Source organism: Lepisosteus platostomus, chromosome 5 (genome assembly GCF_059453375.1).
Source record: "Lepisosteus platostomus isolate fLepPlt1 chromosome 5, fLepPlt1.hap1, whole genome shotgun sequence".
Classification (NCBI taxonomy): Eukaryota; Metazoa; Chordata; class Actinopteri; order Semionotiformes; family Lepisosteidae; genus Lepisosteus; species Lepisosteus platostomus.
In genome coordinates, this window is record NC_142615.1 from 24670893 (window position 1) to 24690614 (window position 19722).

A 19722-nucleotide genomic window follows, 5' to 3' on the forward strand; every position below is an offset into this window, starting at 1 on the left:
ATAATAAACAGCCATTTGATCTTGTGAATGATCTATCATACACCCTTGAAATGATGTTAAAGATTTGGAAGTTTGCACAGCTTGTAGTCTTTCTAACTCCATGAGACACACAGACAGGGAGAGAAGCTGGGGGTCAGAGCGCAGGGTCGGCCACTGTGCTCTTGTGTCAAACAGGTCATACAAAGACCGCCATTCCTTATATCTTTCCCTGAACCTGTGCGTCACTTCCTCACCTTCCAGAAGCAAAATATCAAGCTTCCACACACCCTTCCCCACAGTAACAGCTGTTGGAATAGAAATTGTACATGACAGCAGACAATGGTCAGAGAAAAAAAAACAGGGGTTAGGCCTGCGGTCGTGCAAGTAAAATCACGTATCAAACAAAATGCGTGAGGCTTGGGTCCCATTAGACTAGTCCCATGTGAAACCTGCTCTCCCCTGACTATGAAGTTTGAAGCCATCTTTCAGTTTAAAATCTTTACATAATGTTTGCAATAATATTGATGATTTATCAAATTGGACCCGTCTCTCGCCCCTCATTCTGCCTTCTCTTTCTAAAAGAGAATTAAAATCCCATCCCAATAAATATACTCAGTTCCTGAATTAGGACATATCTGTCATGTGAGCAACTCAGACAATATATATTTAAGAGTTTAAATTAGACATTCATGAAACCCAGATACACCACCAGTGCTCTCCCTGGTTTCACTACAAGGTGCTGACGTACCTCTACCATCTTATTTTTAATTAGAACAGCTATACCATCAGATTTATTTTCTTTGGACCCACTCCAGATTGATGGGCCCAATGTCCCCAGTTCTTCCATATCCTTATGGCAGTTTTTAAAGGGTAACCCACACTCCTGTAACAACACAATATCAGCATTTACCTTCCTCACAAATGATAGTATATTCCTTGCCCTTAACTTAGAGCGAATGCTTCTCACATTTATTGACACAATATTAAGAGCCATACTTAAAGTAGGACCAGGGGAGACTAAAAGCTCTGGCTACAATCATTCAGTAGGTGACACCTACTATACAGGCCTTCCCCCCCCTTTTGCTTTAATTGTCTCCATAGGATATTTCTCCACCTGCCCTCCTTGAGTCTCTGGTTCTAAAGCTTGGTCAGTAAGATCACATATATTGGAGACATCTAAACCCATGGGAGAACCTACCTGAGGACTCGGAAAATGATCTTCCCTCACTCTACTGCTTGGAGTTAAATCATTTTCTAAATCCAATGTCTCTTTTAGACTGCACCCTCTGTTCTGTACATTTCATTTGAGCACTTTCAGTCTCCACAGGTGGCAGGCTATTGGAAGAGATGCTACCAATCAATTCAGATTCCACCTCACTTTTTGCAACATCATCATTCTCTTTTACCTCCCCCTCATCCCCTTCACTCCATTCTGAACCCTCGCTCTCTTTTTCACCACTTTCTTCAACATCAACCACATCCAGTTCCTGATCCATAACCACTGCTCCAGCCCTAAATGCCTCTTCAAACTCTTCCCGTTTTTGCATTGGTCTTCCCAGTTTTGTTTTATTTGCAAAGGAATTTGGACAGTCTTTAAACACATGACCTTCACACTCACAGAGATTACATTTCCTCACGCAATTTCACAATTTCCTTGCACATACCACACACCACCTTTGTACAGGCATCCACAAAGTAACCCAGCTCCTTACATCTCCTGCACGGTTTTGGCTGCCCTTGGTAGAACACAAGGCCTCTATTTTCACCTAATCCAATCAAAGAAGGAATGTGTTTAAATCCACCATAACCATTTTTTGTCTTCATGCAATGAAACAGGTACTCTCCATGCACAGTTCCAGATGCCATTATCATCCAAGACTTTCTGAAGCTCACCTTTCACTAAACAATACTTAGACAACCATGTCACAACATCTTCCTTCATCACCATCTCATTAAACATGCGAACAATCACAGTCCTATTAATTAATAATAATTGCTTACACTTATATAGCGCTTTTCTGGACACTCCACTCAAAGCGCTTTACAGGTAATGGGGACTCCCCTCCACCACCACCAGTGTGCAGCATCCACCTGGATGATGTGATGGCAGCCATACTGCGCCAGAACGCTCACCACACATCAGCTTTCAGTGGGGAGGAGAGCAGAGTAATGTAGCCAATTCATAGAGGGGGATTATTAGGAGGCCATGATTGGTAAGGGCTAATGGGAAATTTGGCCAGGACGCCGGGGTTACACCCCTACTCTTTTCGAGAAACGCCATGGGATTTTTAATGACCACAGCGAGTCAGGACCTCGGTTTTAAGTCTCATCCGAAGGACGGCGCCTGTTTACAGTATAGTTTCCCCGTCACTATACTGGGGCATTAGGACCCACACAGACCACAGGGTGAGCACCCCCTGCTGGCCCCACTAACACCTCTTCCAGCAGCAACCTTGGTTTTTCCCAGGAGGTCTCCCATCCATGTACTGACCAGGCTCACACCACATTAGAAAGATCCATCAGCTTCTGCCATTCAAACATTCTAATCAGGCCCACATCTTTTTTTCCTCCTCTATTTTCATCCAAAATTCTTCCAGTAACTTCACCGATTGAAACTAATGTCAAAACCAATTCCCTTCAGCAAAGTGATTAAGCATTTGACATCATTTGACTTTCTGTAACACCTTCCTTGAAAAGTCCAACCATGAAATATCACCCGAGTGAGCCGAAACCTCACCACCCTTATACACCAAACGTGCGCAAAAGTAACAGCACATGCCGACTCTACAGGCCGCCATGGCCGTTACAAATGTGTCAAAAGCAAACTAAACCTAAACCGAAACCTCATCTGTGCACCAAACCCACCAAAACCCAATTCCCTTAATCTTACACTTATACAAAAACTCCACTCTCGACTTCTGGGTTCAACCCTTTACATCTCGAACACTGGTTAGAGACTCAGTGTGTCCCAGGCTCAGCGGTTATATAGGACAGGACTCGGCGAGCTGCAGGTGAAACTCGTTGTTCTGCGCTCCCCGTGCGGAATGCGTGTCTCCTCCCTCCAGACTCATCAAACCGCCTTCATACTCTACAGCGGGAAAAAAAAACTCCCTTTACTGTCTTCATACAGTACATCCCTCTTAAATCCCAGAAACACAGAAACTCCGGGGCGTTTCTATGAGTCAGTACTGGGTTTCTCTGTTCGAGGTTACAAGCAGAAACAATAAAAGTGCTGAAAGCAGGAAGTTATTTCTGCTCGTAGGCATAAACATGTAAAAATTAATTTTCTGATTCCTCAAACCTAATAAAATCCATGTAAGTCTCCTTTTCGTCCCCAATGCATATAACTGAATATAAACCAGTCAAGTTCAGCTACTTTTCTGATGTATATGAATACACTAGTTCTGGCGCAGCTGTTACAACAAAGATACTTAAGATCTTTTTTTTCATATGAGCTCTTGCCGTTTTTAAATTGAATATTTTTTTCATTTCGGTAAATCACACGAAACACCAGCAACACTCATTGTAACCATCTGACCAATCACATTCCTGAATTTTAAACCCATTTAGTATTTATTTTTAACTTGTTTTATTTATTTTTTTAAAATTTTACACACCTGTTTTAAGCATTCTTGCCATTTTTAGCATATTGTAAGTGGATTTTTTCAAACATTTTATTTTTTAAATCATATCAACCCATTGTAACTTCCCATTGATAATTCCTGAGCTTTATAACTGTGTATTATTTCTTTTTACCTTGTTTTATTTTTTTTATTATTTTACAGAGCTTTTTAATATATTGTGAGCATTTTAGTGTCATTTTAAAATAGCACTATCAATGCTTCTGACTTTTAAACCTGTATTTATTCTGACATTATTCTCTCCACCTGCAGATGAGGGAGGTATTTGATTTTAAATTTGTTGATTTGGGGGGAAAATGTACATTCATTTCCTTGTATGTATCATCAGTGGGAAACTTTTTTTGGATGAATTGCATTTTTGGATGAATTGCAATCTTTACTTCAAGGCCTCCATGCTGATATAGAAATGACGGGAGATTTAAATGACACATTTGATAAATCAGACAGGAACAGCATAACATCTAAAATGGCAGAACCCTCTAAAGTACTGAAAAAATTCCGGCACATTCATAATAAATACAATTTATTTAATTTAAAGCATAAAATTTGCTTTAAAAAGAAAACCACAATTTGTACGATATCATATTTCAATATCGACATTCAGATGGAGGATTTGAATATCATTGAAGAGTATATCGATTTTGGGACAATGTTTGCATCTGAATAATCCTTCCTCCTGGAAAGAAGGAAAAAAAAGTTTTGAGTCTCAGTCTTCAGGATCCCCCCCAAAAAACGTGCAAATTTGTTTCCGATGTATTTTGGATAAAGATATAACTCTCATAGAAGATACATTTTATCAGTTGAATGCAGTCGATACTTTCGACTTTTTATACGATGATAGGACCTACATTTAGGGCTCAGTACTGATAACACTGCTGCTATTGATGGAGTAGAAATAAGTGATGTACTGGCAGTTTTTTTTCTGAGGCAAGAGGTCCTAGAACACCTCCTATAAAAACGTTAAGATTCAGAGCAAGAAATATTTTTCCACCTCACCTAATGCTATTGCATTAACGAGGCTGAAGTTGTCTTCTTATTCGCCAGCTGCTGCTTTGTGTTTTTCGTTCCATCTTAAATGCTACTGCTGTGATGTTATGTCGTCTTTCGCCTGTAGATGGCTCTCTACAGTCATTTTTAAAAATACTTATCCGGATGTATTATTGTACATTTCCTCAGTAAAGGGGAATATGTAAGTAGAGACTGTCCAAATTGCATTTTTGTATGAAACACATTTCAGAAACACAACTCACAATAAAACAAACTGGCATGTTATACCACGAGTAAATAAGACAAAGGCAAAACGTAAATTCACTGGCACTTCCTGCATATTTTCCACGACCTTGCCTTCTGATCATAAAAAGTCTCAAACTCTTGCATTTTACAAGAAATTTTAATATAGCAGTTTTAAATGGGACATTTAGAACATGGCATATGAGACTATATGGTTAACTGAGGATGAGCAGAGGGTGATCGAACCTACCTCCTGGTTATAAAAATGTCTAAAAATTCTGACACAGATGTGTGATAGACAATGGAAAAGACTATCAAAATCCTGAACTTCAGGACATTGTACTGTACCGTTTTTTTAAATACGACCCTCTGAACATGGCACGAGAGAATACATTGTCAAATGGTAAATGCAATGTTTGCTATATTTCTAGGGCCCTCCCTCCTGATTTTAAAATCATCTCATATTTCTGACATCAAGGTGTGAGACACAATATAACAGACTGTCAAAATCCTGAACTTCAGGACATTTTATGATACCATTTTAAAAATATGACCCTCTGAGCATGGCATGTGAGAAAATGGCATGTGAGAATGCATTGGGAAAAGGTGAATGCAATTTCTGCTGAATTGCTATTGCCCTCCCTCCTGATTACAAACTCGTCTCACAATTCTGAGACTGAGGTGTGAGACACAATGTAACAGACACTATTAAATTTTGAAGTACAAGAGATTATACTGTTACGTTTTTTTTTAATATTGACCCTCTGGCATGTGAGGACTTGTAGTCAACAAAGTAGCACACATTCTGCCAATTTGCTTTGTCCCTCCTTCCTCGATACCAAAACATCTTAGTATACCGACACTAAGGTAAATGTCTCTAAATCCAGAAGTTAAGTTGTCAAAGTATATTGGAGTCAACCGATACTGATCAGGTTCTGCTGCTGCTGAGCCCGCAGCCTTCACCATAAGGTCCAATTCCCCAAGCCTGTACCCTTCAGAAATTGCAGTATAGAATGAAAAAAACTCCAATAGATATCGGCCACTGTTGGCGATTTTCCTTTAAGAGAGATAGATAATACTTTATTAGTCCCGTAGGGAAACTGACAAATGATTCTCCAGAAATTTATCACTTTCACTTTCACTCCAGTGTATCACTTTCACTGAGACCGAGGAGTGTTAAGCTGTACATGAGTCTTTGTGGCTCGGTTGTTAACAAAAAGGGTGGTGGTTTGAGCCTTCCCAGGGACGCTATGAGCCTTTTAATGTACACACCCGTCTCACTTTACCTCCACGGCCGGTCTTGTACCGCAATCAAATACAGAGCCCGCAGGGGGCAGTAGGCTCGCAAATATAGCTCACTGTGTATATAATGAAGAAGCGGAGGTTAGTTTCTCATCTGCATGTTGCAGAGCCTTATGCAACTCACAACAACAGTTGGGGTTTGATCCCTGCACGGGCTATTAGTTGAAAGACCATTGTAAATGACGTGTAACAGATTTATCCAGCTGGCTTTTATGTTTCATACTTAATTGCTATCTTGAAACCAAAATAATTAGAAATATGGAACACAACTGTTGTTCCCCATGAAGGAAAGCTGTTTTACACTGACGTCACTCCTTTTTATTTAATCCAGATTTTAAAAACAACTCCGCCCTATCAAAGGAAAATGTTACACAAAAGTTGGAAAGCACACTCTGAATCCATCTGTATATTTGATTTCCGCAATCCGTTCAAGGCTGCCTATGTTAATCGTAAGTGTATAGATGAAACATTTAATATATTGTTCAGTTTAAATCAAAATGCTTTAATACTACAAGAGAGAAGTATAGTATGGAGGTTGCGACAAATGTGTGATTTCTTGGAAGAAAACTACTTTTCTTTGCGTTAAAAATTAATTCGAAACAATTGACACACAAACCCTTTGTCTTTTTTAAAGAGATTATATCTTTAAACAGACAAATGTATAAAATGTGTTTTTTTTTACCTAGAGATTTTGGACAGGGGCGATGTATTACTAGTAGAGGCTGCTGACTAACACTGTACTGTCTGGAGATCAGCTCCATTTGCAATAAAAAAACATGCGTAACAAAGCTGGAGAGCAGCTGAACTTGTGCTCAGTAGTCAGTATGGTGCTGAGGGTTCAATACTGGCGTTGTTGTATTAGCACAAGCTGCACAGGCTCTGAATCAGACCATTTCAATTAGTCTGATCAGTGCAGGACAAGTTAATGTAGAATTATTGCTTTGTCTGTCTCTTGTTTGTATATAAATGGATGTCTCTGATAACTTAATGTTAGTTTTTATTTTAGTTTTAGTTTTACGATGTAGGTCATGCGTTGATATATGACATGTCTCATTCCTGATTCAGCTCATGCTCCATAGGAGAGAAGAGATTCCTCCTGTTTCTCGTACAACAATATCAGAACAGAAGCCCATGTCACCCATCTCTGATTCAAGATCGAGTTGCATCTTCAACATTTTGTTTTTGTTTCTGATCATAATTTTCTTTAGTTATGATCGATATTGAACTTTTTCTAAGTAAAACAAAACTAATCAAACATGCAGGCAGATTTTTGAAAAGTATTAGGAGTTGACAGGGCGCTCCTTCGGAATAGTCGTCAGAAAATGTGAGAAAAGGAAAGTTACATAAACTCTCACACACAGCATTAAAGACTGGAATCTGATCATAAAAAAACTAGCTGTCTCCCCGTCGGTAATCAAACCCCGGTTTCCCGCATGACAGGCAGGAACACAAACAACTTTACTAACTAGGAGCGCTTGCTAGCTATTAGGAGGCATTTACTCTTAAATATGTTACTGTTTTGGGTTTCGACTTTAATTTTCCCGATACCAGTTTTTTACAAAAGTAAAGGCACACGGTACATGTGTGGCACATCACGTCCGAGTTTAGTGACAACTACCTCAGAGATTGTAAGCTGGGTAGTTCAGACACTTTTTTTTAAAGGTTCAAGCAAACCCGAATACCTTTGTGTAATCGTTTTTCATAAAGTGTAATTGTATTATAGCATGTGCCCCTGACGATTTTCTTGATACGTTATATGTGCTCTTGTTTGTATTGTATGTAGTTTTGTTGTTCAAATAAAACGTAAAAGACACAACTTTCCGGACGCGGCTGCTGTAAAAATAAAATGACATCAAGGGTGCTGTACGCAGAGGTCTGAAACCTGCTCCACAGAAGATCTTTATCCAGAGGTGTTAAAGAAGTCGAGATCTCGCCATGAGAAGGGAAGCATCTCAGAAAAAGCAGGTGCAGTCGGTTCCACGGTCATAACGCCACTAAGTCGGGCGACAAGAGCAAAACCCACCCGGCTTCCTCCGGGCAAGTAATGAGACAAAGAAACAACACACAGCGGGTAGCGTGGCCGAGCGGTCTAAGGCGCTGGATTAAGGCTCCAGTCTCTTCGGGGGCGTGGGTTCGAATCCCACCGCTGCCAGGTGCTTCTGTCGAGACCCCCTTTCAGCTGGCTTCAGACGAAAGGGAGGGAACTGCTTCTTGGCAGACTCTCGAGAAACTAAGCAAAGTGTTTAAAGATACTTTCTCAGCTTGACATCAAGGCACAAAACAAAAACCTTCTTGCGTCCTCTCAACCCAAAAGCGCTTTGCCACTTTTTGCGTTATGCAGGGAACGACGTCTGCCCAGATCACTTTTGTGTCAATGCAAATCGTAGTGTGCCCTCCGTTTTAATGTTGGCTGTGCTGGCGTGCTGCTTCTGTCTGTGAAACTTGAATGTTCTGCTTCTTCACACCAAATCATCGGCGGGGGTTGAGCTTGTTAAATCTTTGCGCATAGCGCTCCTTTGGAAGTACTTTGTCCAAGTTCAAAAGCGATCGTGGGATTTACTTCATGCGTGCCAAAAAGCATGCCTCGCACGACAGATTTAAATGGGGAACGGAGCCTGCTTCTTGCTGTTTTTCCTGTGGTTGCAGTTACAAAGTTGATCGTGCTTTCACATTCTGTTAACAGTATTCACTGGCTGAGCTTTATCAGTTGGTTCGTAAAGGAATCTCTGCTTCGGTTCCAGAAAAGTCATCTGTGGTGTGTTTTTTTCCGTGCCCATGGCAGTCTTTTAAAGCTGGTAGTAGTGGCGGCGAAGTTAATTTTTTATCCTCTTTAAAAGAATAAGGACGGGCTGGGGCGAGCTCCATTTACCACTCTTTCAGCTAACCGCCGAACTCCCGAACTGATTACACTGCAGAGCCACAGGCGCCTCGCTTTTCTCCATTCTCTGGGTCAGGGTGAAAAAAAACTTGCTGGTATTAGCTGGCCTGCTGGGAGCACCTCTTCTTCACTGATAAGCAAGATTTGTGTTTCATCTTTCTCAAGCTGTATAGATTTCTTTCAAAACAAGTTGTTCCAGAAAGGAAACGAACACTTGCATTCACCTGAATTAAAAGGCATGGGATTTGCCCGTAAGGATAAATTCTGTACAGTAAGACAGGAAGAAAGGCACCGCTGGGAATCGGACCCAGGATCTCCTGTTTACTAGACAGGCGCTTTAGCCAACTAAGCCACGGCGCCGGCAAAGTGCTGTCCTTTGACAGCCACATGGACACGTCTCAACTGCTCTGAGACATCTGCATTCGGTGTGCACCGAGCCTGCTCGCCTTGCAAGTTTCCTCATTTACATGCGATAGCTCCACCACTAAGAGAAAGGATGAGAAATGGCTTTTATCTGGCACTTTTCATGTCAGAGGATCTCAATCTGCTTTCCGTGTACAAGAGGATGTCCAACTCATGTAGCTAAAGACGTAGACGACAGTGCTCCACTGAAATCTTGATCTCACAACCCTCGGCATGACTCCGCTGTGTTCTGCTTTAGACAAATGGGGGAAAAGACTTCTTTCATCACACGTTTTGCACTGTTTACGGTGTTTGCAGTGCTCTTTCTTAAATGAAAACCAGGAATCGGCACCATATGAGGTGAGACTAGATAATATTGGATCAAGTAGCCTCGCCATTCCATGCGTGACGTGCGCAAAGTGTAATTTCTGTCTTTATAGTGTGCTTGTTAGAGACTTAGCTGGCACCCAGAGCGCTTTAAATCCGGGAGTCAGCAGCCCAAGACAATAGAGCTTCCTTCGTCTATGTTTTTTGCGTGATGGGGGAAACCATGCGTGTGCTGCAAACGATCTTAGTATCGAAGTGCCGTCCCACATAACCGATCCGAACAATCTGCTTTACAGAGGAGCACTGCCGGAGCTTATCGTTGGCAAACTGAAGACCAGGCTGACCTCTTCTGTGACTCTTGAACACTGAGTCTCAAGGTTGTGAATTCAAGCTCCACGCTGGCGGGAAATTCCATAGGTAATGATCACATTTTCTTGCATGCTAATCAAAAGAAATATTAAGAAACTTTTCCCGATACCAGTTTTTTACAAAAGTAAAGGCACACGGCACATGTGTGCCACATCACGTCAGAGTTTAGTGACAACTACCTCAGAGATTGTAAGCTGGGTAGTTTCAGATCAGATCACTTTTTGTATCAAAGGTTCAAGCAAACCCGAATACTTTTGCAAGAGACATTTCAGAATCCCAGTCAAATCCAGTACGATTGCTGGATCCTTTGAATTCGACTGAACTATAGCACAGATCTGCAGTCCACCATTAGAATACTGTGGGTGTGCTGTATAAGCCATACCGCCCAAAATAGTTCTAAAACAGGAGAAGCATCCTCGTTTAGGAATGTGGTATAAAGTGAAATGGTCTGGGAAGAGTCCTACGTTTGAACAGTTCAAAATAGACGTCAAGGGGTATTTACGGACTCTTTCGAAATGTAAGAACAAGCTGTGCGGACCTTATCTTTATTTACCTTGTGTAATCGTTTTTCATAAAGTGTAATTGTATTATAGCATGTGCCCCTGACGATTTTCTTGATACGTTATATGTGCTCTTGTTTGTATTGTATGTAGTTTTGTTGTTCAAATAAAACGTAAAAGACACAACTTTCCGGATGCGGCTGCTGTAAAAATAAAATGACATCAAGGGTGCTGTACGCAGAGGTCTGAAACCTGCTCCACAGAAGATCTTTATCCAGAGGTGTTAAAGAAGTCGAGATCTCGCCATGAGAGGGGAAGCATCTCAGAAAAAGCAGGTGCAGTCGGTTCCACGGTCATAACGCCACTAAGTCGGGCGACAAGAGCAAAACCCACCCGGCTTCCTCCGGGCAAGTAATGAGACAAAGAGACAACACACAGCGGGTAGCGTGGCCGAGCGGTCTAAGGCGCTGGATTAAGGCTCCAGTCTCTTCGGGGGCGTGGGTTCGAATCCCACCGCTGCCAGGTGCTTCTGTCGAGACCCCCTTTCAGCTGGCTTCAGACGAAAGGGAGGGAACTGCTTTTTGGCAGTCTCTCGAGAAACTAAGCAAAGTGTTTAAAGATACTTTCTCAGCTTGACATCAAGGCACAAAACAAAAACCTTCTTGCGTCCTCTCAACCCAAAAGCGCTTTGCCACTTTTTGCGTTATGCAGGGAACGACGTCTGCCCAGATCACTTTTGTGTCAATGCAAATCGTAGTGTGCCCTCCGTTTTAATGTTGGCTGTGCTGGCGTGCTGCTTCTGTCTGTGAAACTTGAATGTTCTGCTTCTTCACACCAAATCATCGGCGGGGGTTGAGCTTGTTAAATCTTTGCGCATAGCGCTCCTTTGGAAGTACTTTGTCCAAGTTCAAAAGCGATCGTGGGATTTACTTCATGCGTGCCAAAAAGCATGCCTCGCACGACAGATTTAAATGGGGAATGGAGCCTGCTTCTTGCTGTTTTTCCTGTGGTTGCAGTTACAAAGTTGATCGTGCTTTCACATTCTGTTAACAGTATTCACTGGCTGAGCTTTATCAGTTGGTTCGTAAAGGAATCTCTGCTTCGGTTCCAGAAAAGTCATCTGTGGTGTGTTTTTTTCCGTGCCCATGGCAGTCTGTTAAAGCTGGTAGTAGTGGCGGCGAAGTTAATTTTTTATCCTCTTTAAAAGAATAAGGACGGGCTGGGGCGAGCTCCATTTACCACTCTTTCAGCTAACCGCCGAACTCCCGAACTGATTACACTGCAGAGCCACAGGCGCCTCGCTTTTCTCCATTCTCTGGGTCAGGGTGAAAAAAAACTTGCTGGTATTAGCTGGCCTGCTGGGAGCACCTCTTCTTCACTGATAAGCAAGATTTGTGTTTCATCTTTCTCAAGCTGTATAGATTTCTTTCAAAACAAGTTGTTCCAGAAAGGAAACGAACACTTGCATTCACCTGAATTAAAAGGCATGGGATTTGCCCGTAAGGATAAATTCTGTACAGTAAGACAGGAAGAAAGGCACCGCTGGGAATCGGACCCAGGATCTCCTGTTTACTAGACAGGCGCTTTAGCCAACTAAGCCACGGCGCCGGCAAAGTGCTGTCCTTTGACAGCCACATGGACACGTCTCAACTGCTCTGAGACATCTGCATTCGGTGTGCACCGAGCCTGCTCGCCTTGCAAGTTTCCTCATTTACATGCGATAGCTCCACCACTAAGAGAAAGGATGAGAAATGGCTTTTATCTGGCACTTTTCATGTCAGAGGATCTCAATCTGCTTTCCGTGTACAAGAGGATGTCCAACTCATGTAGCTAAAGACGTAGACGACAGTGCTCCACTGAAATCTTGATCTCACAACCCTCGGCATGACTCCGCTGTGTTCTGCTTTAGACAAAGGGGGGAAAAGACTTCTTTCATCACACGTTTTGCACTGTTTACGGTGTTTGCAGTGCTCTTTCTTAAATGAAAACCAGGAATCGGCACCATATGAGGTGAGACTAGATAATATTGGATCAAGTAGCCTCGCCATTCCATGCGTGACGTGCGCAAAGTGTAATTCCTGTCTTTATAGTGTGCTTGTTAGAGACTTAGCTGGCACCCAGAGCGCTTTAAATCCGGGAGTCAGCAGCCCAAGACAATAGAGCTTCCTTCGTCTATGTTTTTTGCGTGATGGGGGAAACCATGCGTGTGCTGCAAACGATCTTAGTATCGAAGTGCCGTCCCACATAACCGATCCGAACAATCTGCTTTACAGAGGAGCACTGCCGGAGCTTATCGTTGGCAAACTGAAGACCAGGCTGACCTCTTCTGTGACTCTTGAACACTGAGTCTCAAGGTTGTGAATTCAAGCTCCACGCTGGCGGGAAATTCCATAGGTAATGATCACATTTTCTTGCATGCTAATCAAAAGAAATATTAAGAAACTTTTCCCGATACCAGTTTTTTACAAAAGTAAAGGCACACGGCACATGTGTGCCACATCACGTCCGAGTTGAGTGACAACTACCTCAGTTATTGTAAGCTGGGTAGTTTCAGATCAGATCACTTTTTGTATCAAAGGTTCAAGCAAACCCGAATACTTTTGCAAGAGACATTTCAGAATCCCAGTCAAATCCAGTACGATTGCTGGATCCTTTGAATTCGACTGAACTATAGCACAGATCTGCAGTCCACCATTAGAATACTGTGGGTGTGCTGTATAAGCCATACCGCCCAAAATAGTTCTAAAACAGGAGAAGCATCCTCGTTTAGGAATGTGGTATAAAGTGAAATGGTCTGGGAAGAGTCCTACGTTTGAACAGTTCAAAATAGACGTCAAGGGGTATTTACAGACTCTTTCGAAATGTAAGAACAAGCTGTGCGGACCTTATCTTTATTTACCTTGTGTAATCGTTTTTCATAAAGTGTAATTGTATTATAGCATGTGCCCCTGACGATTTTCTTGATACGTTATATGTGCTCTTGTTTGTATTGTATGTAGTTTTGTTGTTCAAATAAAACGTAAAAGACACAACTTTCCGGATGCGGCTGCTGTAAAAATAAAATGACATCAAGGGTGCTGTACGCAGAGGTCTGAAACCTGCTCCACAGAAGATCTTTATCCAGAGGTGTTAAAGAAGTCGAGATCTCGCCATGAGAGGGGAAGCATCTCAGAAAAAGCAGGTGCAGTCGGTTCCACGGTCATAACGCCACTAAGTCGGGCGACAAGAGCAAAACCCACCCGGCTTCCTCCGGGCAAGTAGAGACAAAAAAAGAGGGCCCAGTTGGTAGCGTGGCCGAGCAGTCTAAGGTGCTGGATTAAGGCTCCATTCTCTTTGGGAGCGTGGGCTTGAATCCCACTGCTGCTAGGAGTTTTTGTGTTACAACCACCAAATGGAGCAATGTGTTAAAAGCTACTTTATCAGCTTAACATCAAAGCAGGGAGAAAAAACTGTTTCTTCTTCTCAATACAATTTATCGTTTCCACCTTCAGCAGGGAAGTTTGTCTACCAAGATCACTTTTGAGTCAGTGCAAATCACAGTGCGCCCTCAATTTTAATGTCGGTTGTGCTCCTTTTATCTGTGAAACGTTAATGTTCTGCATTTTCAAGTCGAGTCATCCTCAGGGGTAGAGCTGATTATGTCTTTCCGCATAGCGCTCCATCAGAAATAACTTGTCAAAGTCCAAAAGAGATTGTGGGTTTCACTTCAAGCAATCACAAAGCATACCTCACATGTCAGTTCTAAATGGGGAATTTGTTGGTTACGAAGCTGAACGTTTGTCCATGTTCTGCTAGAGTATCCACTCGCTTGCCTTTATAAGCAGTCTTGGAAAGATAAGCTGTGCTTCATCTCAGGAAAAATCATCAGTACTGTCATTTTATTCTGTGTGTATGGCAGTTATTTAAAGTATATAAAAATCACGAGTTCATAGACTTATCCAAATATCAACGGGACCTTGTAAACCTGTCAGAAGAATTCCTTCAATCCAATAGTTTCACTCCAGGGAAAAGGCAGGGAAACATAGAGAATTCTTATTTAAAGACAACATCCGTATTGGATTGCATGTAAGCAGGCACCACTCAGAATTCGTAATATGATTTTGAATTCAGTTTTGCAGTGCTTTAGTGCTTTACTACTTTCAGAGAGTCCTTTATTGACCTTGCTGAAGCAGAGAAGCGACATAATCACAATTGTGACCAGTTTTTCTGCTGTTTCTGGTTAATACTGATTATTATTTTGTATTTTGATTAGTATTTTTTGTAGCGTTCTTCCTCAGCTTTTTAGTTATTTGGTGAGCAAGAACCACTGAGAACGAGTCTGAATCAATCAAGAACACATATGGTACTGCTGTCCAGTGTATTACTGCTTCATCCTAATTGAGCTTTTCAGTGTTGAAGAAGACGTTTCCAATTTCGATTGCTGGTTTCAGAGGATGTGCTACAAGATCACAGATTCATTTGAAAAGATTTGGAGATGCATTGGCTGGGATTCAAACCTGGCTCAATTGCATGAAGGCACCTATACTCAGCAACGAGAGGAAAGGAGAAGGGGCCAGAGGTAGTGTGGCTGAATGGTCTAATATGCTGGATTTTAGGCTCCACTCTCTCAGGGGCGTGGGTTTAAATCCCACTACTGCCCAATGTTTCAAGACCTTACTTCCTGTGATTTGTAATATGGTCAGTAAAAGCACTTTATGTAAGTATCTCTTATGTCAGCGCTACAAGTCACTTACTGCTCCACAGGACTGGGGTTCAATCCCTGGCATCTTCAGGTGTTTTTTATAACTGTACTCACATCGAAATCTTCTGTTGAGTGAGAACTCTTTGCTCGTGTTCATAGAGAGCCAGGTTTACCTTTTGAATCTCACCCGGGATTTCCTGAGAGATCATTCAGCGAGTGAGTCCTCCCTCTGGACACGGCATTGAGCTGAAAGCTGCACGAATTCCTCACTGTGTGTCCTGTACTGTTACAGGTGGTCCAGCGTAAATGTGCAGCACAGTGATATGAACAACTTGAACTTTTTCTGTATGTGAAGGAAAATGCAAAAGAGCATGTAAAGTATTGATCATATAAAATATCCGTGGTACAACTCGAGAAAAAAGTGAAGCACAAAACAGCGACTTTTGATGATTACAAGAGATTCAAGAAACACAACCGTCCGCAGATGGGTTCGGATCCTGAACGCTTAAGTCAAAAGAACAAAAGCGAAGTAAACTCTCTTCATTGTCTTATAGTTTATGTAATAAAACAATTTTTTACTTTCTTTATAATTTCTTACTGTTGATAGACGATTTATTGAATTTTAACAGAATCACAATTACAAATATTTGGGGTTAAACTGTTATTCACATACTCTAACAAAGAGAAACGTTAGTGTCTTCCGGTGTGTGAGCCAATTTCTCAAAACATTAAAAAATAAGTTATAGAAATTGAATTGTTCTACTTTTTAGGCTTGCATAGTCTTATTCATATTTCAGTTAAGCCTTTTCTTCTGTAGTAATTTCCTTTGATATTAAAATTAGTACTGATTTACAAGAATTTTGGAATAAGTTTCAGTTTAGGAAAATCCCAGAAGCCCAGAAGCTACCAAAACTGGTAATGTTCACATAATGTGTAATGCCAAAGCAGCAGTTGGGGTGGGAAACAAAAGGCATTTCTTGGTATGAATCCTTAAACTTCATAGATGGCGTTCTAGGACTTCTCGCTTCAGATAAAGCTGTCAATACATCATAGATTTCTACTCAATCAATATTAGCAGTGTTATCACTACCGAACACTAAATATAGATCCTGGCAATAATTCATGAGTTGTTTGTAAGAAAATTGTTTATGTTTTTTTTTTAAACATATTTTCAATACCAGACAAAATGTCGAAAGTTTCAATTTCATGCAACTGATGAAATCTCTCTTCAATGGAAGTTATAAGTACAGTACAGATGCAGCCATTCAAAGTGCGCGGTACAGACACTGCAGTACAGATACCGCAGGTATGATGACACGCGATACCGCAGTGCGTGATTGGTTGACCGACAGGGGCACTCGTGGTCCGTTGGTCTGTCGTAGAAAGACTTACTGTAAACGTCTTTACTGTGCCCGTTGTAGATATTGAATTTTACCACTGAAGGGAAATCTTAGTAGCTGAGCATAAAAAGAATAGGAGCATACTGTAACGCGTGTGAAGGCCATAAACGATATTAATTTTGGAACGTAAACATACAGTATATGGCTGGTCTTGGTACTTTAAAGAAAAAAATACACACCAGTATTCCATTTCTCCCTAAACATTGTAAGCTTCGAAGTCTTTAACTAACGCGATACCGGAGTCAACAAGCATACTTTTAGAATTTGATTAAAAGGGAATATAATATGGAATCGCGTATCTAAAGAATTTAATAACGGTATGATTATATCCGTGTACTGCGGCAGAGCTATGTAGGGCTGTTTCGCCTGCCTGATCATGCGAGCTCTCTTGTAGCCTACTGGTCTAGGTGCGTGACTACCAACTAACAGGTTGTGTGTTCGAATCCAGCTGGTGCTGGACTCTTCATTTTTATTTATTTATTTTTTAATTGCGTAACATAAACATATTACCGTATGCAAACTGTACTGTATACAGTATGTATATTTATATTTAATGTCTTAACTGTGCCCGTTTAATTGAATTAAAAAAAAATATTTAACACGAACATTAAGCTGTTTACATCTTCCGCCTGAGAACAGTCACCCGTTGCTACCCAACGCAGAATGGTGATTGGCTGACACTATCTGACACCCCTCTGATTGGAGAAAAAAGACGTGCTGGTGTGCTATACACACTACCAGGAAGAGGATTTCTTTCTATTCAAAACGTGTATTTTAAAAGTTTAAGAAGTAAAAACCTTACAGCGTACACAGATTTCTAAACTGATCAGGATCGTTATCTTTGTCTTATGCATAATAATGTTCACCGCTCTGTCCAGCAAATTAATAATAAACTTTATTTTATATAGCGTTTTAAACGAATAAGTAATTAGATTGCTCATAAACCTAATCACTTGCTTTTTATTTTTATTTAGGCTCAGATTTCAACTATAGATCGTATTATTAATAACCATAATAACAACCAACCAACAAAAACAACCATATAAACATAATGGTGGTGCTGGACCTTCCAGTTTTATTTATTTATTTTTTAATCGCGTAACATAAACATATTACCGTATGCAAACTGTACTGTATACAATATGTATATGTATATTTAATGTCTTAACTGTGCCCGTTTAAGTATTGAATATTCATATCTAATTTTACCACTGAAGGGAAATCTTAACATAAACATACAGTATATGGCTGGTCTCGGTACTTTAAAGAAAAAAATACACACCGGTATTCCATTTCTCCCTAAACATTGTAAGCTTCGAAGTCTTTAACTAACGTGATACCGGAGTCAACCAGCATACTTTTAGAATTTGATTAAAAGGGAATATAATATGGAATCGCGTATCTCAAGAAATTAATAACGATATAATTATATTCATGTTGCAAAAGAACTGCAACGGACATAAAAACTCCCTTGCATGGTTTCATTACGACCAGAATCGGTCTTGAGATATTTTTAACTTGATTTACAGTATTTGAGAGGTATGTCTTAACACCGATACTACAGTGCTTAAGTACTGCTCACGTATATGTTTCTAGGTTTATATTATGCATTTCATACGGTCAAATTACTTTTGAGCAATAAGAAGCGCGAAACGGTATGCGTTTTACTTTCGTTTTGTGCTGGGACCCGTGGATTGATTAGAGATATCAAGTACATACAAGTCATTTTTTAAATGTTGTAGTTCGTCTTGAAAAAATGTTACGAGTACATCATCTATCAACAATTACACAGGTTCTGTTTCCATATTGCGGATTTTGGTTACGTAATATTATTTTCTAGATTTCACGTTGTGAATATGATGGGATGTCTGATGGGATGTTTCTAAAAATCCATCCTCTGTAAAACGTCTTCTCTAGTTGTCCTGCATATGTATTCGCTAATGAAGCTGTGTGTTCTGAGCCTAGATCTCTACATTTCTGTATGAACCAGCTTAGAGGGCTAAAGACAGCTTGTGTTTAAATTGAGTGTAAGGCAATTTATGCTTCTAAAGTCATGGTCAGCATTTATCTTTGTACTGTGCTGTAAACTTGTTCTGTGCCAAGTCACATTATTTTATTGCGTTTTTAAAGCGTTATCAAATACGGTGTTACTGTAGTTTACTGAGTCCCATGTCACACGGTCTGTGATTGAAACCTGTAAAACGGGTTAATTCGTCACAGCCAGCACTCTTCAGGTGTGAGGGTCTTCTGCTCAGAATGAAACGCTAAAATGTTTGTGTATATTCTAATGGTAGTGGGGGCGGGGTGTGTGGGAACAGGTTTGGTTGAAACATTTTCTCTGAAAGCATTTTCTTCGCAGTTTAACCGATCTTGTTACAGCATGTTACAGTTTACTATTATTAACCATATTAATTTTAAGTGCTTAATGTAAAATCTTGTAAAAATATATTTTCATTGTTCAAATATACATTAAGTCTGACTATCATATAATAAGTTAAATACAAAACTAAAGAAAAAATAGGGTTAAATATAATTCAAAATATTTTGCTAACAATGTTAACTGTTTATGAATAATAAAATGTATTAACTAAGGAGTAGGATGGCACAGTTGTTAGTATGTTTTTTGTTTTTTTTAACCCAATCTCCGGGAAACCATTAGTACGATGGTGAATCGGAGATTCTCAACCCTTGCTGCGTACGACTGGAAAAGAATTCGTGATCGGATCAACGAAATGCTTCGTAGGAGGAGGCGGTCTTTTCCTCTTGTCTAACAGTCTGTCCACAAACAAAACATTCCTGTTAGACAAGAGGAATTGAAAAAAAAAACAATGTTGTCAATGAAAACCGGTGTGTGTGTCTCTCCCTGCTGGATGTCCCTCTCACAAATTGCTGAATGAATAAAATACTTTTATTGAAAACGAGTTTGCGATTGTCTGGTCTTTAAATTCTGGAGATACGCGATTCCATATTATATTCCCTTTTAATCAAATTCTAAAAGTATGCTTGTTGACTC

The 19722-nt window shown here is 40.6% G+C and overlaps 4 non-coding genes across 4 annotated transcripts; 2 read left to right on the forward strand and 2 right to left on the reverse strand.

The window, feature by feature from the left end:
- Positions 1-8222: 8222 nt before the first annotated feature.
- trnal-aag (transfer RNA leucine (anticodon AAG)) lies at positions 8223-8304 on the forward strand. The gene has a single exon. It is a non-coding gene; the product is annotated as a tRNA-Leu (tRNA).
- Positions 8305-9316: 1012 nt separating this feature from the next.
- trnat-agu (transfer RNA threonine (anticodon AGU)) lies at positions 9317-9390 on the reverse strand. Its single transcript has one exon. It is a non-coding gene; the product is annotated as a tRNA-Thr (tRNA).
- Positions 9391-11068: 1678 nt separating this feature from the next.
- Positions 11069-11150, forward strand: trnal-aag (transfer RNA leucine (anticodon AAG)). The gene has a single exon. It is a non-coding gene; the product is annotated as a tRNA-Leu (tRNA).
- Positions 11151-12162: 1012 nt separating this feature from the next.
- trnat-agu (transfer RNA threonine (anticodon AGU)) lies at positions 12163-12236 on the reverse strand. The gene has a single exon. It is a non-coding gene; the product is annotated as a tRNA-Thr (tRNA).
- Between the last annotated feature and the right edge of the window lie 7486 nt (positions 12237-19722).